Source organism: Silurus meridionalis, chromosome 1 (genome assembly GCF_014805685.1).
Source record: "Silurus meridionalis isolate SWU-2019-XX chromosome 1, ASM1480568v1, whole genome shotgun sequence".
In the NCBI taxonomy this organism is placed as follows: Eukaryota; Metazoa; Chordata; class Actinopteri; order Siluriformes; family Siluridae; genus Silurus; species Silurus meridionalis.
This window is the reverse complement of record NC_060884.1, coordinates 23,911,364-23,931,603: the sequence shown is the minus strand read 5'-3', so window position 1 is coordinate 23,931,603 and position 20,240 is coordinate 23,911,364. Positions and strand designations below refer to the sequence as shown.

The window sequence follows — 20,240 nt, the reverse complement described above, 5'->3', positions numbered from 1 at the left end:
CCGACATGAGGCCAAATCAAATGGAATTGGACAGCTTGCATCAAATAAGATATTTGATCCACAAGGCACCAGTGGTTTGGGATGGTTTCCCCCCCCAAAGTCCCATGCCAACCTCTGCTGAGCTTAGAGTGTTAATAATTGACAGCCATCAGTCTTTCATTCTGTTTTCTTTGCCAAACCCTGGACCTGTAAACACACTACACTCACACATGGAAGACTGAGCACATGAGGAAAAGCCAATAACACACTCATGACTCCCAACTGATAGTTAGTGTTGCATAAAAGCTGAACTTTACCAGCAAAAGTTGTTTGCAGCAAAACTGTATTAGAATACTAGGTCATGTCTATGGCACACAGATTCACATTTCTACAAAAAAAAATAGTCACTAAACTTCGATTTTCAGTTCACCAAGATTATGGTTAGAAGATTGTTGCTGGCATTGAAAAGGCCTATGCCATATGCTATATGGACAAACATATTGGGACACCTGATTTTCCAGCTACAGTATCTCCCCTAAAAAGCAAACAAATAAATCAATAGAATTGCTGTGTACAGTGGTAAGGTCCAGATACATTTCTAATTATGATCCCAATGACAAATCCGACTAAAAAAGTATGATGAAGCTCATAAATGAGCCCACACATTGTATTATTTTAATACAGCCCTTTTTCTTTAACTCTGAATTCAACATTTGCACCAGTTCTTTGCTGGATTCTCATTAATATGACAACGCATGTCTCTATAAATTGGTGGATATGAACTGAAAATCTTGCTTTCTTTTTTTCAGAGCTGACACACTGTTATACATTATGTTCTTCTATTAAATGCCATTGCAACTGCATTAGCAGAGACCCATTGTACAATAGAAATGCCAGTCAAGAGTCAACTTTTCACAGAATTATATATAAAATACAGCACCATCAAGCAATTAACAATGGTATCACTACTTGTATCCGAAGTATTTCTATATAAACATTTTTGTGCATTAATATTTATGCTTTACATACAGAATGCTCTTTACAGTCATGATTCCTCTTACACACCAGTAAAGTCAAATGTCCAATTTTTACATGCATCAGTAAATATTTCAATATTTTATACTATTATATTCTCAACATCAAAACTAATTTTGCTATAGAGATAAAGCCTTATTCAACTATTAAAATAAATGATGATTAATAACTGCATGAGTCTGACTCATCATTTTTTTTTTCCATCAGGCAGAGCAGAGCCTAAAAGGTTAAATTAACAGCATCACACACAGAATATGCAGAATACACAGGAAACTCATCCGTTAGTCGAACCTTTCCCATGCTTTAGCATGCATGTTGTTATTTGTGCTTTTTTATATAGTGTGAAACCCAGCATGAAATCAGAAAGCCCTTTTGGAAATCAGGCCTCATTATAGTGGAAAAAGAGAGAGAGAGAAAAAAAGCATAAAATGTGTAATTAAAACATTCAGCTGGATACTGGAGGCTGTAGAAAAATAAATGCATCATAAAATGCCACAACCTGTCATTGGCCTCAATCAGGCTCCTGCTGCTTTTTTCACTCAGTTAGTGGATTCAGCACACACACACACACACACACACACACACACACACACACACACACACACAAAGATCCTGCCATTTGAACTGCTCTTGAACATATAAGCTACTATGCAGAATTCAGATATTTTTCTACATCTCTGCAAACTCAGCCATTAGGGTTGCACAAGCCAGTGCACTCTTAGCCAGTGCACTCTTAGATAATTGGGGAGGGTTGCGACCAATCCGGTATGAAATTCTCATGCTTGATCCGCATATTTGATTTGGCGCATGTTTTACGATGGATGCCCTTCCTAGGGCATCCATCGTAAAACATGCGCCAAATCAAATATGCGGATCAAGCATGAGAATTTCATACCGGATTGGTCGAGGCCTGGGTTACCAATGACCCCCCACAGGTATTGTTAGCCAACAGGGTACCGTTGGAAATGGGATACTGTTGGCCAAAAGAGGAGCAGGAGAGGAGGAAGACGTCTACAGAGATGGCAGGGAAAGGAGAAGTGGAGAAGTGGACATGAGTCTCGCTGGACTATGATGTTTGCGGGTGATATGGTGATTTGTGGTGAGAGAAGGGAGCAAGTTGAGAAGAGCCTGGAGAGGTGGAGGTACACGCTGGAGAGAAGGGGAATGAAAGTCAGCAGGAGTAAGACAGAGTACATGTGTGTGAATGAGAGGGAGGGCAGTGGAGTGGTGCAGTTGCAGGGAGAAGAGGTGGTGAAGGTGGAGGAGTTTAGGTACCTGGGGTCAACAGTGCAAAGTAATGGAGATTGTGTTAAAGAAGTGAAGAAAAGAGTGCAGGCAGGGTGGAGTGGGTGGAGAAGAGTGACAGGAGTGATTTGTGATAGAAGAGTATCTGCAAGAATGAAAGGGAAAGTTTATAGGACTGTGGTGAGACCTACTATGTTGTTTGGTTTAGAGACAGTGACATTGAGTAAAAGACAGGAGGTGGAGCTGGAGGTAGCAGAGCTGAAGATATTGAGATTTTCGTCAATAGTGACGAGGATGGACAGGATTAGAAATCAGTTTATTAGAGGGACAGTGCATGTAGAACATTTTGGAGACAAGGTGAGGGAGGCAAGATTGAGATGGTTTAGACATGTGAAGAGGAGGGACATGGGGTATATTGGTAGGAGAATGCTGAGGATGAAGCCACCAGGTAGGTAGGAGGAAAAGAGGAAGGCCAAGAAGGAGGTTCATGGATGTGGTGAGGGAAGATATGCAGGTAGTTGGTGTGAAATAGGCAGATGTAGAGGACAGGGTGGTATGGAGACGGACAATACGCTGTGGTGACCCCTAATGGGAGCAGCCGAAAGAAGAAGAAGAAGAAGAAGTGTATGAATGACTGGATTGTAGACATGAAAGAAAACAACTAGTCTGAAACATGACTATAATCTAATTATTTATCATTATTTTCTGGGGGTACCAGCACATTTATCAATGCTGTTTTCATTTGTTTTATTATTAAAAATATTCTGTTGAATCACGAATCAAAAGCAACATCTGATTTTTATTAAATATGGAATAAACAATAATAGCTGCCAGTTACTTTTGTCTGTTTCAAGATAATTCAGGAAAAAACTGTGGGTTCCTCTTGTTCGTGGTGGGGTACCAACACATTTGTCCATGTCTGTAAACACTACATTTAAAAAAGTGTCAGATGTTTAGCACCTAATAAACTCAGTAACGATGTAGCGATCGAAATGCTTCCACTATTTCCGACTTGTTTGACGAGTGAAACAAAGCAGAGACTGTCAACACTTCATATTATAAAACGAGCAACCTTGTGGATATAATCAATTCAATTTCAAACTACTGAGAAAGTGGTCTTTAGAGTGTTTCATATCTTATGCCACATCAAAGACAGTGCTATCATCTGAAACCGAACCGTGCGAGGCGTTCCAGCTGTGTACAAGTGTATATCTTCACAGACGATGTGAGTGGTCATAACTTTGTGTGCCTTCAACTTGAAGGTCTTATCTCAGTAGGAAACTGAGCACTTATCTAAAAGGAAGATGATATGAAGTAGAGGTGGGATGAAAAAAAGCGAGGTTAATTTTTTAATATTTTGATCTGACGTACGAATTTCTGAAATGATCAATATTGAAGGTAAAAGCAATGGCAGGAGAAGTTCCTTCGTGTTGCTCTTCACTGTGTCAATCATAGTGAACGTTGCCTTTTGAACTTGTTTAATTTAAATGGTTTCATCTTGACACAACCTAAGCTTTAGAGATAGTCTGTGAGACTGGGAGAAGAAGAGAATAAGATTAAAGTTGAGAGTGACTGTGAGAGGGCATTTTGGCATATGCTTACACAAACCAAACTTTAACCTAAAATAGCTCCAATTAAACCTTACATGCCCAAACAAATAGAGTATGACCAGATTGGAAATCTGATGTGGTAAGTTAGAAAATTAATCAGAGATAAAAACCGAGTGCTTCTAAAGTGCATTTATAAGCTAAATCTTAAGTTTACTTGAAACTTACAACTTACTTCCGTACACACATGCTGGTCATGAGTCTCACATTTGCCAGTCATAAAAGCTAAAATATCCAAAAAATATATAACCAATGCAGCAGGTCTGAAATATTACACAATAATTTAGATCAAAGATAACTTAATTACATATACATAAACAGTTAAGTCCTTGTGCTGTGCATCAGGTGCAAAAAAAGCAGCATTGCTTTAGAGGCTTGTCGGCGCTTAGACCATACGCCGCACACTACAACAAGTCGGTTTGCATGGCCGTCTTCCCAGAAGGAAGTCTATTCTAAAGCTGGCTCTCAAGAAAGCCTGTAAACAGTTTGCTGAAGACAATCTGTTTAAGAGCCTGAATTACTGGAACTATGTCCTGTGGTCTGAGGAGATAAACTTGTTTGGTTCAGATGGCATGACATATCCAGCATGTGTGGCAATGCACTGGTGAGGAGCACCAAGAAAATTGTGTCTTTCCTACAGTCAAGCATGGTGGTGGTAGCATAATTGTCTGGGGCTGCATGAGTGCTACTGGTACTGGGGAGCTGCGGTTCATTGAGGGAAACATGGATTCCAACATGTACTGTGACATTTCCTTTGGAATCTGGGCCGAAAGGCAATTTTCCGACATAAAAAACAAACCCAAACACACCACCAATATGACAACTGCTGAAGGTGAAGGTGATTTAGTGGCCAAGTATGTCTCCAGACCTGCAGTTCATCCTTAAGCTGAAGGTGGAGAAGCGCCATCTGTCTAACATCCAGCAGCTCTGTGATGTCATTATGGAGGAGTGGGAGAGGATCCCAGCGACAACCTGTGCAGCTCTGGTGAATTCCATGCCCAGGAGGATTAAATCAGTGCTAGATAACAGTGGTGCTAACACAAAATATTGACATTTTTGACACCGTTTTTACATGTTCACTTGTGTACTCACATTTGTTTCCAGTTATTTAGACAATAATGGCTATATGTTGAGTTCATTTCAGAGGACAGTAAATCTAGACTGCTACACTAGCTGCACATTGGCTACTCTAAAATATATCCAAGTTTAATTTCTATAGAATGATCATTTGATTAGATATCCTAAAATTGTTGCTGAAATGTACAAGCATAAGATTTTGACCATCTCATAATATTGTATTGGTCACCCTGTTGATGCCAAAACAGTCCTGACCCATCAATCATTAAAGCATTCACAGCAACCTTCAGCAATTTAAGCTACATGAGCTCATCTATTGGATTGGACCACACGGGCCAACCTTCGCTCCCCACGTGCATCAATGAGCCTTGGTCGCCCATGACCCTGTTACCGGTTCACCACTTTTCCTTCCTTGGGCCACTTTTGATAAAACCCAGTCTTCTAGCCATCACAATTTGGTCCATGTCAAACTCAAATCCTTACGTTTGCCCACTTTACCTGCTTCTAACACTTTAAAAACAAAATGTTCACTTGCTGCCTAATATATCCCACCCACTAACAGGTAGCATGACTTGGCTTTCGGTTTGTTACACATACTAAATTCAATCCATTTTATGTGCGGAACATAGTTAAAGTCTATGTCCCCTTAGGAACATATTAAGTGGCGGACCACAAGTTTATTTAGTCTCGGCCTCGCACTTTAGCGTTTTTTCTTTTTGTTAGTATTAAACTTGAAAACATACACAACAACGTCAGGGGTTTAAAAAAAAGAAACTAGAGTTAGCACAATGTCACTGTGGCTACTCACTCTGTACCGGAAATAAGATTTGTTTTGGGCATGCATAAAAACTAAAGAATCCATAGCACTAGCATTAGCTGCTAACCCGGAAGTGGCTAGCGACAAATGCTACATTTACATTCGTACAGCTTCAAGAATTTCTCTTAAAAGAAGAAAATCCTGACAATTCCACATATCGAGGAAGTCAATAAATGAAGGATGCAGGGAATGAAGACATTTGTTAAAGTATGCTGAAATAAGTAAACAGTTAAGTAGATCATATGTTTAAAAAATTTAATATGTAAATATTTACACACACACTTACATATACATCTGTACATGTACATCCGGCTGTGCATTTGGTACCTGGGCCTTCAGTGGGGACTTACCCGACTTAATCCACCTCTTAATACAACCACTATCACCTCGCAATTATAGAAACCATCAATACTGTACAAAAACGCAATATAACAGCACGTGGCATTATATATATATATATATATATATATATATATATATATATATATATGTTTAAATGAAACATAAGTGTGGAATAGATCCATCTCAATGAGCTCTGCACACCAGCCAACAGCTGACCAGTTGTAAAAAAAGTTGGCAACTACAACTAAGCCCAAAAAATGTCTGTTAACCAACATCAACCAAGTTACAGAGTGACATGGTCAGAGATCTTCTATCTCCAATAAATGGTAATGTTGTTTTCTGTTCCCCTCTAGCAGCAGCAGGGGGGCAGTGTCTGGTAAACAGCTTGGTGGTTAATATCCGCTGAGAAAGCTGCCAGAGTGCATCATTACTCTAATCAAAACAGCTTCATTACAAGCAGCCACATTGCCCTGCTATCAGTTTGTTTATGCCAGGCCAAGTCCGTCATCTCCTAAAATAGTCTCACTGGACTAGCGGATGATACTAAATTCAGTACCGAACACCATGAGAGAACTCATAGCAATATGTTTGTCCTTGTGTCTCATCGAGTAAGCAATATCCAGGTCTTAAATGGAGTTGAATCATCACAAAAAGAAAAAAATAAAGCTTTAGTTGGGTAACTCTTAGAATGGGCTTGGCACAGCGTTTTTCAATTATATGAAATGAGACCGCTGTATATTAAGGTAGTTCTTTTACGGATGTTCTCTATCTATAAAGATTTTTTTTTGCATTACTTTTACTACAATGAGAACACAGTGAAGTGCTTGACCCCGTTCAGAAAGAGGCTGAAGTGGTGCAACAGGAAAGCAGTCACCCTTCCGTCAGAAGATTGCAAGTTTCATTAAAGATGATGCCACAATAATCTGTGGTCAGGAGCCAAAGAAAGCGAAATTGACCGGGTGTGGGAGGCACAGCTACACCCTCCTTTGTCGAACAGAGAAACACTAGTCATTTGTAGGCATCTGAAAATGTATTTATGCAGAAAACATCGTAAGAAATTTCCCGAGGTTTTTTCCCGCTCTGTGAGATACGCTAAGTTAAATTGTTTGCTGTTGTGTGATAGGTGAGCACTAGTGGGAGGGAATTGGCAAATTGTTTCCTGATGTACTGCCTTCTCACAGTTTGGTATTTTCCAAATCGCTCTCCCACTGGCATGCCATGTACACACGGCCTGCCAAGAGAATGTCAATTGAGGTGGGTGGTGGGAAAAAAGTGCCATCATTAAAGATCATTCATTGCATGGTTAACCTGCTCCCTGGGCATGGAGTGAGTTGCAAAATACTATCACCTTAAAAACAATTCTTTATTTAATTCACTAAAAGGTCTTATATAAACTGCGCTGAAGGAAACAAGATGCTGTTTTACAGAATTCTTGGCTTGAAGTGAACCGTGTTATGGAAATCATGGCATGGCCTCTGTGTCTTTACTCTCTTGCTATTTCTCCTGTGCTAGTTTTATGTATTGCATGTTTTCATCTGTAAAATAGTTTTTTATTTGAAACTGTTTGTGCTGCCATCTTAGCTGGGACTCCCTGGTATAAGAGATCTTGTATTACAAAGGAACTTTCTTGGCTAAATTAAGAATGAATAAATAAATAAATCACTGTACTAATGACTGCCAACTTGCCAGCTGCTTCCAGTCCTCTTGCATGTAGCCGTTGTCACTGGTTACCCTGCATGGCAAACCAAGACTGTGCAAGTCCTCCATTGCTGGAACACAGCCTCTTTGTTACTACATGTAGTAAGTGAATGACATGTGGGCCTCAGGCTAATATGTCAGTAGGTCTCATAAATGCATTGGTCCCCAGAAACAGTCCACATTTTGCCTTGACAGTAGTCAACCACTGTCCCATTTCCTTGCAAAGTCTAAGAGAGCACGCCTTGATTATGCAAGAAATAGGTTGGCAGCTCATGCAGCCAGATCTAAGGAACCAGCAGCTGCCTGTACCTGATGAGGGTACAGTCATAATGGGCCTTTCCCTGCCTTTTTGAATTAAGTCAAGCAGTACTAACAGGAAATATGCAGCCCTAGTGCCATGTTAAAAATGTCATCACTTTGACCATGGTTTTTATATTTGAAAATCAGCCTCAATGTACGGCAGTGGTGTGCATGGATAAACTTAATAATAATAAACTTAGTCTCCCTTGTCACCCATCCCTTTTGTCCCTGTCCCATAGAGAGACAGACTATATACCTCTTGATTTTGCTCCTATGTTTTATTCATATGTAGATAATGAACCATAGAAAAATATGAAATACTGGTGTTAAGTGTTTATAATGAAAATTTTTAGTATTTTTAAAATTAATTTAATTACCAATTTGTCAGATTTATTCTGCTTTTGTTGCAGCCCTAATTAGCAATAAGAAAATAAAATGTGTTTTTATCTCAATCTTACCTTTAAACTTCACACCATGAGAAAAGGCATGCTTTTACACCAAACTATTAAGGAATCTGGCTCCTCAGGAGTCTGAATGTAACGGCGTGTTAATATGGGATATTGATAACGATGCAGCCTGGGGAGATGACGCATAGCCCCCTGCCTATCAGTCACGCAGCACCTCATCTACTTTTATATCATTTGCTCGATTAAGATCACCTGCAGAAAGCCTAATGGGAGCTGATGTGATCCTTTCAGCCTAAACAATTCATACGTTCTCTTTATTTTGAAATACAAAAAAAAAAAATCCATTAGTTCAAGATTTAGAGGAGTGGATGAACTTTCAAACTTTCTAACCAAGCCAAATGTAAACGCATCGCTAAACCCGTGCTAGAGGCAAGCCGTGGATGAATATGAAATCTTCAGCCTCGCACTGCTAATGGAGGCAGGTTTAATGTTAATGGAATGAACAACCCCGTGGTGACAAACACCATAATAAATTAATTATGCTGACTTGTTGCAACAACATTCCCTGTGTAAAACAGAGTGGGGGCTGTGTGAGCTTGAGTGGTCCTTTCTTCCCTCTTTTTACAATCTGGTTTTTCCCCTACTGTTGTTTCAGCACCATTGCTCTAGCAGAGTGAAAACTCCTCCAGTACTCCAAGCCTGAGATTTCTTTAAGTAACGGGTTTTTGAGGCCAAATGACCAATAAAATGAAAACTGGTTGATTTTTGACTACCAGAGTATTCATTTAAAAAAAAAGAAAAAGAAAAAAAGAAATCACTCATAGTTGGCTGCTTTTAGCTACTCCCCTCCATTATCCCCTGCATTTACCCTACATTCACTACACATTAACTAGACTTTAAACTACCCCCCAGTGAGCTGTCCTAAAAATATCCCATATGTATCGTATGTACAACATATGTATATAAAAGTGTCAGACAGTTTTTGAGTGATTTGATTACTAGTAATGCAATACATTCATCTCTCTGTCTCTCTATTTATGTCAGTCAGCATTTATAACACATATGGACAGCTCACTGAGATGGATCAGTGCTTTGAGCTTTTTAAGCATCTAATTATAAGTTTGTTAGTTCTAGTCCCAGCCCTGCCAAATCAACTCTATTGGGCCCTTGAGCAAGGCCCTTAACCTGAATCTGCTCAGATCATTTTTAATTCCATGCCAAATGAGTATATATAAAATGTGCTCTTAGAGCTGGCATTAGAACAGCCGTAACTTGCTTAATCTTGCAGTCTGTCAGCTTTAACAACCTACACATTTAAGCTTTGCCTATAATCCTACAGTAAGTATGCCTATTAAAAAAAAAAAAAAACCCAAGTCAAAGCACAAAAGAAAAAGGCCAGAGGAAAAATATTCAGACAACAAAAACAGACTGTAGTGCACTTAGCACTGACCAGGTCAGCAAGAAAAAAATAAATAAATACAATAAAAAAAGGCAGCCGAGTACAGAGCCATTACTAGAGCAGGAAGGATAAAAGCCTAAAACAACCATCAATGAAATCTCAACAACTGCCACAAATGAGTGCAGGAACAATTTACCGTTTACAGCAAAACATGGTATCAACAAGCAGCAAAAACCAAAAGCCCCCAAGCCACAATATTCCAATCCAATATGTCAAAGACTTAAATATTCCTATACCACACTAAATACCGCAAGATATCCAAGTTATAATGTTGACCTCCATGTTTAGTTATATCCAGTCTCTTACTAATTATAAATAGTTTTAACAAATCTAATGGGAATATTAAAGTCCACTGAGGACATTTAGATTGATTACGACAATCTTGTAAATTCCTGCCCTGTCCTAATTCAGAACATCAAAAGTGTCCCGTAACTGCTTAAAAATACTCCAATCCACCCTTTTCTACCTCGTATAATTTGGATTTTTCCACTGCAAAAAAAATCTAAATAAAGTTATTTAAGAACTGAATGTAAAATAAACTGTGCTTTACTTCACCATACAGATTCATCTAATGGTTGTGGCAGTCAATGAAGCATCCAAAATCCACACATTTTACTTTAAATAGTAGTAAATAGTAATGGTACTCTTAACACAGCTCTCAGTGCTTTCCATGTGCCAAAGCAGTGTTCGTGAGCTAGCAAAAATGAACACACCATGTCACCATCAATGAGTATTTTATGATCTATGAATTTGGTTGCCTAACCACAATGCATTTAGTTATCTGATATTGTTATAATATAATATATATAATATTACTATTATAAGATTTCCACAGTGACTCACAACAGCTCAGATACACCATATTTATCAACATTTTCTAAAGATACGAATAAAACAATATGAAGTGATTGAAAAAGAATCCGCCCTAATCATTGCTAATACCAAAATTGACAAGGTTAACAGTTTAATAAAAATATCATCATATCATCTTTAACAAAAAAAAAAAAACACGAAAAAAAGGTGCAACACTGTCAATGAAGACTTCTTCCATAAATGCTAAAAAAATTACCTCAAAACAACAACAAAAAAAACCTTCACCATAATAATTCCATACTTTATTTATATAAAGCATCCATCACACAAGTCCTTACCTGTCAAAGTTGCTACAGTAATAACAATGATGCATTAGTTGAGAACAAAAACCTGGGATTTGCCCTCAAGCCAAATGTGTTGTCAAAGTTGCTGTTAGACAAAATGAAGAAAATCATCATCATTGGGCCAATCAGAATCCAGAATATTGAAAAAACCTGCACATTGCACCTTTCGTATGGCATGCAATGGGATGTAGGAAAGCAAACAATTTAGCCTTCATTAATTATTGAAAATATGTCTTTTGAAGTATCGATGCATGGGAAGTAAAATAGAAGGATAAAAATCTGCTTTCTTGTTAATATACAGTAGTGGAAGCAGGTGAAGGAATTGAAATCACCAGTTCAGAGCAAATAAGATGAAGCAAAAAGGTTCCACTGATATTTCTGATTAAGAGGAGCAATCAGCCTGGCAGTAGGTCTCGCTGTTCGATCATGACATAAAAGTCTTTGTGGGATATAATCTGGTCTCACTTCAAACCCAATAAAAACATACTTCAATATGGAAAAAAACTCTCTTAAAAGATAAATACAAGAAGGCTGTGCAGGATAATGATCAGCAGGTTTAAATCCAGAATTCAAAACAAATACAGGGGGAAAAAAAAACACATTCAGGTGTCTAAATTAGACAAGAGCTCATCTGAAAGTGAAAGTAAAGAGGGACTGACAGAGATATGTGAGAGATCACTTTCATGTGCAGCTTGAGTTCTTGAACTGAATGGGTATCTGGTGACTCCTCACACCTCTTGGAGCGGTCGGGATTTAATGTGGAGTAGCTAATCTAACGTGCTTCCCTGAGGCCCAGAATGGCCCTTAAAAGCCCGGGGTTTTTTACTGAATGAGCCGGCGAGTGAAGGAACACGGCCAAAAACACAATCACTTCTCCCTCAATCCACTTAAAAAAAAAAGCACTCTGTGAATTGGCTCGAAAAACATTTAAAGTGCTGACGTTTCTGGTGGACGCTCGTCTTTTTTTTTTTTAATCGACATGAGAAAGGAAGAAAGCCTGACAGACAGAGAAAGGCTTAGAGAATGACAGAAATGCTGAGTCAATACCAGCAACTACTGTCAAAATCCATCAGCAGTGACTTGAGATCTCTAGAGATCTCCACTTGGGATGTGTGTGATGGCATAGAGGAAGCCATTATTAGACAAAACACCCTCATCACATCACAATAAACAACAACAGAGTGAGTACGTGCAAAACCTGTTGCTTCGGAAACAAAAAACAGAGCAATTTTTCTAAAATGATTCATAAAACATTTATAATTTTAAGATCGGTCTACATATAGTTCCTTTAGCTCCTACTATTAAGGTATTGGGGTAGGTGTTGTTATGGTAACTCCTGCGTCATTGCCTCATGTCGAGTTAAATGACCCTGCAGCCGTGCTAGTAATGGCTGCCGTGAGTATTCACCGTTTGGCTTTTCACTGAATAACCATGCTGGAATAAATCAGAAATAATGACGGGAATAACATGTACTTCATGAGTCACATCCGACGAAAAACAGCTTGTAGTACTGAAATGGTCGAAAAATGAATTTTAAATCTAGATAATTGCAAAGTAAAAGTGCATGTTGACCCAAGACATTTCGCATTAACACATACAATATGCGTGTGGTGCTGCTCTTTACTTTAGAGGCAAAATTTGAAAGAGGAAATGTATACATAAAAAAAAAAAAAAACACACAGTTTAGATTATAAGGGTGAACAATGACTCATTTTATTCATGATTGCAATTCTTAACTAGTTTTAGACATTTGACTGTTCATGTGATTAAGAAGCATTGCTTCTTACAAGCAATGCAGTCTTACAAGAAAAAGCTCTTAACAGGTTTAAAACAAGGATAATGAGTGAAATATAAAGGAAAACCATGAAAAACATTACACTTCCTGATTTATCTACTCGTTATGACCTTCTGCCTTTACTGCCTCATAGATGCGAGACCTGGCTTGGCATTATGTCTTCTGCAGGTATACCATAAAGATGTGCACTTCCTAAAACCAGTTTATGCCCAAATTTTACTTACATCAGTATACAATCTCATCTAGAAAGTACAGATTTGAGACCTGTTGCTGTAATTCTAAAAACTTTGCTTATCCAAGGCACTTTTTTCATCATATTAATCATCGTTTATAGTGAACAGCTATATCATAATATAGATTTATAATCTTGCAAGAGAAAAAGGACAGGCTCCTTTTTCAGTCCGGTTTCCTCTCAAGGATTCTTCCTCAATGTATACAGGCTAGAATTGTACAACCCAACAACAGAAAAAGTGTCTTTGTTTAAACAAACATACAGTGGATTCTGAATGTGAACATATTTCCTCTGGGAAATAAACCACGAACCCGTTTGTGCTCTCGAATAAATTAATATTCCAAAGAAAATCAAGGTTTCAAAAAACATCATCAAGTTCATAAAGACAACATAAAGGAAGTCAGTGCAGCATGTAAAAAAGTCTGCTTTCTTTCATAGTCATGAAATGGGGGATGCCACAGGGAAGGTTAGCAAATGTTCACAAGACACAGATTTATAGGAATTTCTTTGCACTATTCTCATTATTCTAAAGTTACATCTCTGCTTTGTTAGACCCAATCCCACCTGCTTCTGACAATACAACCGTCCAATCCTGTGATGTTTTCTCACACAATTTCATGAAAAATGTTTCTAATCTATTTAACTTGTGTAACCTTGACCAGGATATAGATTTTACAAAATAAGTAAAGTAAGTGAGCAAGTGAGCAACTTTTGGGTTGGGTCTCACAGGATACAAACCTCTACTACAAATGAATAACAACCTGAATAGTATTTTGCAATCTTATTAATAATTTAGTCACTGACCCCGAATTGATTACTAAAATACTTATATATTATAGCATGTGATTGATAATAAATAAATAAAAGATGCCCTATTTGATCAATCAGTTACCTCAGATATTTGATAATGTAATAAATCTGTAAGAGAAACAAACTTAATTATTATTTTAGTCATCATTGCACAGCAGCGTTCCACTGGCCTATAAATCTGACATGTGCAAATTGAAAAAACGTCACAAGGCAGGTACAGTGCTCATACCTAAGCCGATTAGATGACATTTCTGCATTTTTGTTCAGGTGAAGAATAACTGCTACCCAACTTCTGTAACTGTCAGCTCATTTTCGTGCTCTCTCTTGCTCTCACTGTCTCTCACACACACACACACACACACACACACACACACACACACACACACACACACACTATAATTCATCATGTCATTGACCTCAGTGGTTAAGGTGCAAGTGACCAAAAGGGTTTAATCAAAATCCCTAGCCTGCTAGTCACTCTAGACACCTCAAGTGCTCAGCTCTGTTCTGGGATGAAAATCTGCTACTTAAATAGTTTCCGATAAAATCATCTGTCACATAAATGCCAGTGTAAAAGAAAAAATGGCGGGTTATTGGGGGGACTCAAGGAGGTTTAAATGAGGAATCGAGCAGATTTGAGGACTTCTGCATAACATCAGGCATGATTTTGATTAGCAGGTATGATTGTTCCTGTGTAGGAGGAATAAAAAATAAATAAAAAGATCGGATGAGAAAGATCACACCTGGGAAGAGCTGCGTTCTCAGGAAAGCTGTTCAATGCTGCACAATCAGCAAGTAACAGCTCACGTTCCCACTTGGGCTACAGACCATCTGTACTGCTACTGTGTGTGTGTGTGTGTGTGTGTGTGTGTGTGTGTGTGTGTGTGTGTGTGTGTGTGTGTGTGTTGGTGTGTGCATTTAAGAGCTCACCTGTGCTGTGCTCAAGAAAAACCTGTCTCTCTACCAAAAGAGTCCTTGCTTAACTAATAAGTTTCTGTAGCTTGATGAACATGTTCAGGGTAAAGGGCTTGTGAGGAACTCTTCTCAGTTTGGTGATCATTTGCGTGGATTGTGTTTTGAGCACACACGCTCGAGACTAACCGCATGGCTTGCCTCCAGAGGCCATAATTATGCGGATTTGTTCTGCTTGCACTTATAGTCTCGGCAGATCAATCGCAAAAAAATATATAAAAAATAAGCATGCGCGCTAAAGCCTGTTACTGGAGTTTTGGGGGGAGGATTTTGAGAGAAGTGCTGTTTGAGGGTTAGATTGTCTATGCTTCCGTCATCTGCTGAAATTCCCATCACCGTGAACAATGTGCCCCTTACCGCCACCACCAACCACCCTCTTCCTCCAGCTCCCCCTCCAGCCTACTCTGCTAATCAATTAGGATGAGAGACACATTTTCATGCTATTGGTACATAGTGAAACATTAATGTATCTGCTGTAATGAAAGTGCCTTCAGGTCTCTGCCTCTACTTGTCTTTTTTTTTAGAAAAATGATAATGATACGCTCCCAAACATATACACAATGTACCCGTGTTTAAGCAAACGCTTGGCAGGTTTCCTGAACTGAAATAATTTTCCTATGTACGCGTCCCGACCGCAAGTAATCATACTTTACATTCGGTTTACCATCAAAAAGTGAAAACGGAGAACCTCTGGGCATTCTGACAGCCACTATCTGATTACAAACAAAATAAATTCACCTTTTATCTGTTTCACAACAACACAAAGCTCTCCAAAAACCTCTCAGAAGATTTCCCCGGATAGATTTTAAGAGTGCTTTTGAAAAATACCATATTGGTGGTCCAGAAGAAGATGCAGCACAATTTCATGTACAAGAGCAGATGTTTTACCACAAGTTCATCGTGTGTGCAAGACACAACTCTGCGTTCACAATCAAGAACAGGGTGTTTTGTAAATAAAATTACAATTTGCTAAAAAAGTGTTAATTTCCCCTAAATATGGAAACTTTTGGGACACCCTGTATTTATGGTTTCTTACAAAGCTGGGGTGTCAGAATATGCATGTTATTCAAATAAAATAAAATAAAACTCTGACAAACCCAAATTTTCCTCTTTTTTGGGTGATTTGATTTGCTTTTTCATTCAAAAGGTGTTCAGTGGGGTTGAGGTGAGAGCTCTATAGCCAGCCAATCAAGATCCATTTAAACCATATATTCATAGAGCTGGCTTTGTGCACAGGGGCATTGTCATGCTGAATCAAGTTTGGGTCTCCTAGATCAAGTGAAGGGAAAATGTTCCCAAATCCAAAGGCATCACATACATCATTGTGCCTCCAGCGTTGTGGTAACAGTTTCTGGATAATCCACATACTGCTGAAAAAAAAGCCAAGTGTCCCAATAATGTTATTTATATAGTTAGTCAGACAAATGCTGCATATTATATCATCAGCAATCCAATGCACAAATCATCCATTTAATTAGCTTATTAGGATCCGGTATGTTGAGACCTTCCTGCGCTGCACCTTAAGGACAGGCACTTCACATAAAACTACTATGCAAATTTGTCACAAAATTATTCAAACCATATTTAAATATTTGGTGTACTGCTTTCTGACGTTTTTTTTATCTAAATTACCAGCATTCCTCGGCAATGTGTGTGTGTTTTTTTTTTCCCCCCAAAGAATTGTCACAGCGAACTCTGACAGCAGCCGCAGCATGTTTTCCTGTGTGTCATTTAAAACAAATGCAGCCTGTAACCACCAACATTTGACAATTAGTCAATTTCTTAAACATTTGACAATTAGTATTCCCACCTCATGAAGATTATGGACTTTAAAGAAGTAGATGCCAAACTCGCAAACATCCTGAACCATCTAGAGATGTACCAGTGCCAATTGGATCCCACTGCATGTGTGGAGTGACATTGGACCTCCTGGAGCTGGATCTGTGATGATCACAAATGCTCAGTAGCTTCTACTTTTATACCAAAGACTGTAGAAAGGACATTTACTTATAATCTTATACTCCAGTGCTCATGTTAGTTCTCACTCTCCAGTGTTCTGTATTGTTGAAAGATTTATGATCAAACTCTTGATGTCACCCAAATGAGGATGGGTTCCCCTTTTGAGTCTGGTTCCTCTCAAGGTTTCTTCCTTATAACATCTAAGGGAGTTTTTCCTTGCCACAGTCGCCATGGCTGCTCATCAGGGATAAATACACACCATTCACCTTAACTGTTGATTTCTGTAAAGCTGCTTTGAGACAATGTCTGTTGTGAAAAGCGCTATACAAATAAACTTGACTTGACTTATTGACACACTCTTGTGTAAACCCTTATTATGAGGCTCTATATGTAAAACTATATAAACGAGCAAGTGAGTAAATAGATAAATAAATACATATATTTTAAAAAATACTATTGATTTTAGTCATTTACTAGCAACCTGGGCTTAAAATACTGTAATATCTCACACAGAAAAAATAATAATGAGGTTATGACTGAGCTGAAGGTTAAAGTCCGTTCTCAAAGACCCACTTGGCAGAGCTAAGATTTGAACATATGACCTTCTGACCTTTCTCGACTAAGCCAACTCAAAATGCTCGGCTAAATGACACTGATTTAGTGCAATCATATAGTGGTGTTCATTCAATCCCCGCATCACCACACACTAATAAACTCGTAACCTTCAGGTTCAGTTACACTCTGCATCAGCCAAATAAAAAAAACAAACATCAACTGTGTTATTTCATACTATGTATGATATACTATATATAAAAATGTATTGGGCAATTTTCTAGCCATATGTGGTTCTTCTCCAAATTGTTACCACAAAGTTGGATTCACACAATTGTATATAGGGCATCTTTAGATGTGGTAACATTGAATTTTCTTTTTACTTGAACTAGGAGACCCAAAACTGTTCCGGCATGACAATGTCTGTGCACAAAGTGAGCTCCGTGAAGATGGATGAATTGAAACGCTGACTACACCCCAGGCTTTCTCACTCTGACTTTAGTGACTTTACTAATGTCCCTGTGTCTAAATGAGTACAAATTCCACAAGCACACTCCAACATCTAGTGAAACATCTTCCCAGAAGAGTGGAGGTTATTATAAACGCAACTGGGGATTAAATGTGGAATATGATTTTCAAGTAATTTTATTACTATTTTCTTTTATTATTTAACAATTAAAAAATAACATAATTTGCAAGTACACTTTAACCTATTAGCAAGCACATGTAACATTCCTGCACCAAACATACTCATACACACAGCTTACCACATTCATTACATATAACAGTCATGGTGCTGGTGAGTAGGCAACTAAAAACAAATAAGTGTACTGTATAAGAACACAGGAGTTCCTCATACAGCAAAAAAAAAAAAGAAAAAAAAAATGTTTAGTAAAATATGCATTTTACACATTTTCCCAAGTGTGTCTGTGTGTGTTGCTGGGTCAGGGGAAAGGTTGTCTACTTCTCAATTAAGTTTGCTTGTAAAGGCTTTTTTCGCTTCTAATATTATCCAAACAGATCTGCCTTGTTAATGCTGAGGGAAAGGGCCATACGTCAGAGCAAAAAGCTGTAAAATGACATAAGGCGTTGTTTTTATTTTCTTCATAGTCAGGAAAGATCAAGGTAACATATGGTATGGGTGTCTAAATGAAATGTGACAAGCCGTCTGCATCTGGGCTACAATCTGAACTAGTACAGAGGATATGATGAGAATAAAATCTGGGACTCTTGGTATAACGAGCATATCTGTAAGTAAGAAATAAGCAAAAGGCAGATGCTGATCTCTTTACGTGAATTAGGCTCGTTCTGTTCCAATATTGATCTGCCAAGACCAGAAAAAACTAGTACGGTGATTTAAGGCACACTGGTTGATGTTTGCCAAGAAAAGAACGTGTTGAATTTGTCATTTGCTGTACTAGGTTCGAGCATCCAGCCGCCAGCAAGCGTATTAAATGACTCACTTATGTTGTGCAGCTAAAAAAAAAAAAGAAAAAAAAAAGAGCAGTAGTATATTTATTTCATTATTTCCTTATCAGGCAATCAATATTTCGTCCCAACCCTGCTCTATATGACAAGTTTAAGCAACCCTGTCACACAAAGTAACACACAGAATGAAAGTACAGAGGAAAAGGAAAGCCTGTTGGTCTCTCTGATACTCAGTATCATCATCTGCATGTCTCCCTCTTTTTTCCTGTCTTTGTCATTTTCGTCCTATCTCGCTCTAGAAATGAGGAGTTCGCTTAATGTAGTTGTGAGTGAACCACAGAAAGCAACAGTAAAAACCCCTCGGCTGAAGACAAAACTCAATCATCAGATGAATAGGAGGAGGAAAAAATGGAAAACTCATTAGGGAAAGATGAGAGATTTGAGGAAAACGAGAAAGAGACGAGGGTATATGGTAAAGAGGGATTATATAGGAGTATAAACGAAGAGGAGGACAAAGGAGTGACGAGATGACAGGAAATGAGGATTAAGAGGTGAAAAAAGAGAAGAAAAGAACAGACAGAGAAGTAAGATGAAGAATAGAGAAGGAAAAAATGAGGTCAATGGAGAGAAATACGGGTGAGACTTACAAGACTTTTTTTGTTTCTTTGATGGACAGCGATGAGTCACCAGCAACTAACTAGAGAGAAAAAGAAAGAGAAGATAGAGAGATACATTATAGTGTGCAGGTTAACAAAAAGACAATAAATCCATGGCAAACTCCACAAATAAGTTCAGCATTTGTCATTTTATATTCTTTACTAATGCACACAAGAAGAGTCTTTTTTGTCGAACTTCACCAGTCCTTTCTCCTGCTCAAACCCCAGTAGAGGATTGTGGGATATAAAAACTCTAAAAATAAAACTAATAATGACAGCAATAACAAGAGGGGGAGAAAAAATAAATAAATAAAAAAACACCAGCGAGCATGCACACGCACACAAACACACACACACTCACACACACCACGGTAAGGGAGCTGTTCATCTGGTCTATTTCTAGAGAAGTGTGTATCCTGTTTGGATGCTCAGGTAATAGTGGGACGGAGTGTGTGGTGTTTGCTCTCTACGGGCCCACACACGCGTTCCCAGCTCACAGAGCGACTCCTTTGTTCTCGGATAAATCGACACTGTCAGGTTTCCCACGTTATCAAGAGACCAACGGGGGAAAAAAGGAGTGGGAGCGGCGCTGCTACACGCGATCACACCGTTTCATTTGACTGTTATCGCTTCTGTGCCCTCCCTCCTTCAGTCACTCCAGTTTTATTTTTTTACTTTACTTTTCTATCTGCAATGTCTGCACAAGCTTTCTT

The 20,240-nt window shown here is 38.5% G+C and overlaps 1 protein-coding gene across 5 annotated transcripts in view; it reads right to left on the bottom strand.

Annotated features, from left to right (window-relative positions):
* The window catches only part of LOC124382710 (LIM domain containing preferred translocation partner in lipoma), a 199,930-nt gene that overhangs the window by 140,319 nt on the left and 39,371 nt on the right, over positions 1-20,240 (bottom strand). For 3 of the 5 annotated variants that reach the window (XM_046844903.1, XM_046844912.1, XM_046844920.1), the window contains one exon: positions 19,519-19,568. The exons of the other annotated variants lie outside the window; for them this stretch is intronic. The gene's annotated coding sequence lies outside the window, so the exon portion shown is untranslated. The remainder of the gene's footprint in view (positions 1-19,518; positions 19,569-20,240) is intronic. 5 annotated transcript variants of the gene reach the window in all.